Source organism: Apteryx mantelli, chromosome 34 (assembly GCF_036417845.1).
Source record: "Apteryx mantelli isolate bAptMan1 chromosome 34, bAptMan1.hap1, whole genome shotgun sequence".
Classification (NCBI taxonomy): Eukaryota; Metazoa; Chordata; class Aves; order Apterygiformes; family Apterygidae; genus Apteryx; species Apteryx mantelli.
Genome location: NC_090011.1, coordinates 404,620 through 410,352, shown reverse-complemented (window position 1 = coordinate 410,352; position 5,733 = coordinate 404,620). Strand labels below are relative to the sequence as shown.

Here is a 5,733-nt window from a genome sequence, read left to right as displayed (position 1 = left end):
CTGAAAGTCTCCGCGCGTTGCGTGTGGGCCCCATACACTGTCTCTGTGCAGGGTTTGCGCTCTCTTTGCGGAGTGCTTTGAACTTCTCCCAAGGAGGGCTCGTGTCACGCCTTGGAAGAGTTGTGCCACAGAGCTGCAAGAGCCAGCTCTGTAGCAATGTACTGGCTGAGGGCGCGGGAGCTGCTGCCCCTTCGCCTTCCCCACCGCATTACTGCTGTATCGGTGACGTCGTTCCTCTTTTGTTTTGCTCTAGGGGAGGCAGAAATTCATGAGATGAACTTTGCTCGCTTGCGGTTCGAGTCCTCCATTTCCCTGGACAAAGCAAAGGCTTGTATCAAAGAGACCCTCATTTTGCTCTTCCGCTGCCTCGTCATGGGATATAACGTGGACTTTGTTCTCAAGGACATTGGAATTCTTTTCATCAGAGGCAAGAAAGCCACCATGAGATTTTATGAGGGCTTTATTTATTGGCTGGATGCAACTGGATCCCTCAGGCGTCATTTACTCCGTGTAAGTGTATCATTTTTGCAGAGCTCCTGAGAGTCCTTTGGCAAAGGTCTCAGAGGACTAGGGAACTACTTTCTCCTGGCCTGCCACGACCTGTGCAGCGGCGGCGGCTAGGCACGCGCTCCAGGCATCCCATAAATCATTCAGAGCCGAGGCCCGCGTTCCCAGCGAGGGCTAAACGACTTGCCCCGACGCTTGCTAGAGGGCTGCAGCACAGCCCCGGTTCGCAGCTCTGTCTCCTCCCTCTCTCCTTATACCCCTGGCAGGTGTAAGGCAGCCCTGCGGTTTGAGCAGCAGAAAGGCTTGGTGCTGGAGCCACAACATCATTTCCTTGGCCTCGCCTCACGAGTCTCTGTCGCTGTTGCAGAATCCCTGGATGAGGCCTTTAATCCTGTTGGAGGGAGAGAGGGCTGAGTCTGCGCGCCCTCCTGGTGGTGTCCTGGAGCTCCCAAGGTGAGAACGTTGCTTCTGCAGCCTTTGGCTCACCATGCTGGCGGCTTCCCAGCTCATGCCTGGCAGCTCAGTCTTGGCAGGGCTCGTCTCCTCCTGACCTTCTTCAGGAGTAACTCTTCCCAGGGGGTGCCTGCTGGTTTCTGACTTGCTTCTTTCTGACTGCGTGTGTGTGGAATGTGGTGCCCTGTGTTCCAGCTGCTGTTGTCTTCTGGCTTTCAGGGCAGAGCTGAAGGTGGCACCTCCGAGACCAGTGCTGGAGGATTCCTCCGAGGGCTCTGCAGAGTCCGGCCCGGAGCAGAAGCCAGAAGAAGAGCTTGCTGTTTCCAGGAAGAGAACAGGTAGTGCCAACAGCTGAGCACCCACATGGGTTTCTCCTCCCTGCCAGGGGATTAGAGCTATGGTTATAACGCAATGTGCGGCGTGGGAGTATGCAGCTCCTGGGATGCAGTTTATGGGTCTTGGTAAATCTCTGCCAGCTACGCCCACTTCTCAGAAGAGGCCAAAGATCCAGCAGTCGAAAAGCAATACCCTGGGAAATGATGTGGCAGGGCAGGAATGAAGAGTTGGACAAGATGCAGTGTTGGGAAGGGCCAGAGACCTCCTGTCCTTCTGATGAGTTCTCTTGCCAACACTTACAGGAAGGATTTGCCCAGCGTGCCTCCTTACTCAAGACAGGCTTTTGCCCAACAAATTGCCTGCACATGAGAAAGAAGTAAGGAAGGAAGAAGAGGGGAAGAAAGCAAAGGGAAAGGGATCTCCTGCCAGGTGAGAGTCTCGGAGAAACGGATGTGGGCGGCTCTGCGCTCCTGTCCTTGTGGCACTGAGAGCTTTCCTTTGGACAAGCAGTCCGTATTAACGCTGAGAGGTTACCGACGTGCGTCACAATGAATCCAGCCTCCTTGCTGCATGTCAGCTGTGCAGCAGGTTTGGCTGCGATTTGCCATTTGGCTTCCTTTCTCTCTTGCCTCCGTCTCTGCCTGAGAACGAAATGCATCTCACGATTCCCGAAGTTTCGGAGCTTTTTCTCGTTCCCTTTAGATGCAAATGAGCCAGATCTTTCTGTTTTCTGCGAGCAGGGCTGAGGGTCTAGGGAGGTTTCAGGGGAGGAGGAGGAGGGGTTCACGGTCCACTCTCCAAATCGCTTCCCTACGGGCAGCAGAACTGCCTGGCGAGGGGAAGGAAAGAGGGGTCCTGGCATGTCCAGGCCCCTGCCACGGCTCCTGCCTCTGTTCCTCTCCCTGTTGCATCGAGAGAGGGCCTAGACCAGGGCATCCTGAACCTCCACGAGGAAACCTGGGGCCACACCTGAGTGTTACAGCGTGGGCTTTTCTCTCCCTCCAGGATGTTGTGAACACGCTTGAGAGGAAGCACTTAGTTCTCCCTTGGGAAGCTGCCTTCTGCTGCCAAAGCAGGTGTGCAGCTTGTGAGCACAGGTCGGAGAGCCAGCTGCCCTGGTGCTCACGCCAACTCACCCGCTGTGTATTTGTAGGCAGCTCCCAGGGTGTCCAGGCAGCTCTGCCAAGAAGGAAGACAAGCAGGAACGGCCTCTTCAAGCCAGTCCTCCAGCCAAGCTTCCTCCCATTGAACAACCTCGGAGAGCATTCAAGGTGCCTGATCTGGGTTGATGTAATCAGGTTGTGCAGAAGGCAGTGGTTTTGGCTTCTGAAAAGATCCCTTAATGTGTGTGCATGTGAACGTTCCGTTCCTCCCTTTGGCTCTTCCTTTAAAAGAGGCAAGCAACCAAATGTTTCTACGGTCTAGCAGTCAAGCCTATACTCTTGTGACACCTATACGAGGGCTGTAGGTAGGCACTATTTCTCTTAGACACGTAAACTGCTTGGCTTTCCTCCGGAGGAAGATGGGCAGTGTGCTTTTAAGACCGTGGCTCTTTGAGACCATGCGCCAGCACAGAAGGGCTTTTCAGGTTTGCCTGTACGAGCAAACACTGCGAGAAAAAGGCTCGGGCTACCCCTCTGCCCAAAGGCAGATGAGACTAATACGGCCTGCTGTTGCACTTGTGTGTCCCCCCAGGAAGTACGCTACCCATCTGTGCAGTGGCACCGAGGAGACCGCCCGGCATCCCGGGCTGAAAAGGCACAGAAGAAAGAGCTGGCCGAAGCAGCAGAACGGAAAGCCAGGAGGGAAAAAGTGAAGCGGCAGAGGGCCCAGGTACGGGAAGCATTGTCAGACACTCAGCAACACTCCCTTGCTCTCCCGCGCGGCAGCTGAGGTTTGCAGGGCTCCGTGTCACAGGAGTACTGGTGCGCGTAACTATAGCCGGGCAGGTGACTGTCTTTCATGCCTGCCTGCCCAGCCATACCAGGGAGAAGTTTTCAATAAAAGCCAGAGGACAAAAGTAGCAACGCACTGTGGGGAGGGCATACACTGATGGTGCCTCTCTGGGACGTAGGGTAGCCTTTCTCTGTGGTGCCTGCAATGGAACCTGAGCGCGAGCTCGCTCCCATGGCGGACTGCCCTGGCCTGCTGTACGGAGAGCCCTGGCATGGGGAGAGCTCCCCAGGGCTCCTTGTGTTTCTTCTGCCTGCATGAGCATGAGCAGTAGTGTTATTTTTACACTTCAGCATCTTGCTGTAGGACAAGTTTTTTAACTGCCGTTTTAGAGCTTTCTCCCAACCATGGAGACATGAGAAGAATCCTTCTCTCTCTCTCTCTCTCTCTCTCTCTCTCTCGTCTGTAGGGGTAAAAGATGGAGCCTTTAAGGTTCACTTGGTTGGAAAATGAGACCTGACGGTTGACTTTCCTGTACAGTAACTTCACACTTCCCATGCTGCTCAGTGTCCCTTTCTCTGGTCATGCTTCAATGGTTCAAAACACAGTCTGTTACCTTTTTTTTTTTTTTTTTTGCCTTGCTTTACATAATAGTGGAGTCCGCCGGCAGGACCAATGACTCCAGAGGCAGCATTTGCCTACGATGGGAAAAGTTGCAAGTTCCCAAGACCAGTGCATGTGGTAAGGCCCTTTCTGTGCAGAAAACTGTAATTCCCACCCTTCTTTGTCCAAGGTGTGGAGCCATTCCCCAGAAGCGTGGGACAGGCTGGGCCGCAGCAGCAAAGGGGTCTCCCAGCCAAGAACAGACACCTTGCGATTGAGTCTCCACTGCTGGGCTGTCTGTGGTTGGAGAAGCAGCAAGTGGAGTGGGGAGCATTGAGACTCAGGGCAAAACCGGAGGTCGGAGAGCTCCTTCGGGCCATTGAGTCTGCCCTGCCAGATTTCATTTGGAAGTTCCTGCTCTGCCAAAGGAAACTACCACGCCTAGTTTATAGTGTGGTGGGCGATGTCAGAGTGATAGAGAGGGGGTCAGAGGGGTGAGACCTTGGCCAGACTCTGATTTCATGCCGAGGGTGAGTTGAGACGATGCTCCTGCTTCCCCCACTACTGCTACCGTGTCTCCGCCAGAAGTAGTCAATGGTGACTGTCTGTCCAGAAAAAAAAAACAACCAAAAACCACCCAGAATTTGAAGGATCATTGGATCTTCTTTTCATACTGGCTCGTACACTCTTGTCTCTTCCTTTGCAGGACTTTGCTGATGTTAGGCGTGCTACTCCCGATCCTCCGGCCTGCGTCAGCAGAGAGGAGAGTGGCCACTATCAAGAGGCAAGGAGGAAGGAGAAGAGGGGGAGGGATGCAAGGAACACTCCTGCCAGGAAAGACAAAGCAACAGCCTCTGCCAGGGTATCACAGGAAGGGTAAGTGTGCGCTGGCTGCAGCAATGGCCTGGGACCATGAAGTAGCTGTGACCCACGGGAGGTGCTGGGAATCCCAGGCCTTGGGGACTGCAAGCCATGGGGCTGGGTGCAGTTTTGTCTGATTCTTTGTGGCATGGAAACGACCTTGGGAAAAGCTCACCTGGAGTTCAAGGGGTTGTGGGTACTGTTGGGACTGTGTGTACAACAGCCGGTGGAGGGCAGCGACAGGAGGGGGACCTGGGAGCTCCTGGGGACCTGTGGTGCCCCTGGGAGCACCACAGGCTTGAGTGTCTAGGGTCCTGCATCAGGCATCCCTTCCATCCGCGGGCCATTTCTTGGGAAGTATTGAGAGGATTTCAGTAGGGGACCGCTGGTGGCTGAAGAGTGGAGAATGCCTCCAAGCTTTGGCTCTCCTTTCTCAAACCAGAGTCTGTCCTTCCTCTCCCAGAGTAGCAACAGCGCAGCACCGAGTCTCCTGCAGGTTGGTGCCTGCTCGATGCAAGGTCTCAGCCCCTGCCTGACTCAGGCCCAGGCTGATGAGCTGCGCATGGGGCTCTCTAATTGCCTTGGACAGACAGCAGGGCTAGTATGTCACCACAGTCACCCTGGAACTTCATGGGAGCAGATGCCATGAGGAATGGCCCCAACGAGGCCGGCAGGATTTCCCTGCAGTGGTTGCCTGGACTGAAAACTGAGCTCCTTTCTGCTTCACTCCTTAGCACTGGGCAGACATCTCGCCTCCTGGAAAAGAGGGAGAGGTGCCTGTGACTGCTAGCTGTGCTGCTCCACTCAGGAGTATACCCCAGTGAAATAAAGCAAGTCTCCATATTCCTGTGGCTTTTCTTTTGTGATGGGATGTGAAACGTGTGATTAGCAGCGTGTATGCAATACCCCATAACCCACAACCCATACGCCACACCGCACCCCGTTCCCCACGCTCACCACACACCGTAACCTAGTCCTACGGTGGACCTCTCACCACTTTACGCCACACCATAGCCCAGAGCCTTCCCATATCTCTACCCAACTCGCCTTTAAGGGGAGCGGGACCCCATTGCCTCCCAT

The 5,733-nt window shown here is 54.7% G+C and overlaps 1 long non-coding RNA gene across 1 annotated transcript; it reads left to right on the top strand.

Annotated features, from left to right (window-relative positions):
* Window positions 1-3,087: 3,087 nt before the first annotated feature.
* On the top strand, window positions 3,088-4,575 carry LOC106482046 (uncharacterized). The gene is made up of 3 exons (XR_001292101.1): window positions 3,088-3,129; window positions 3,844-3,930; window positions 4,499-4,575. It is a non-coding gene; the product is annotated as an uncharacterized lncRNA (long non-coding RNA).
* The last annotated feature ends 1,158 nt before the right edge of the window (window positions 4,576-5,733 follow it).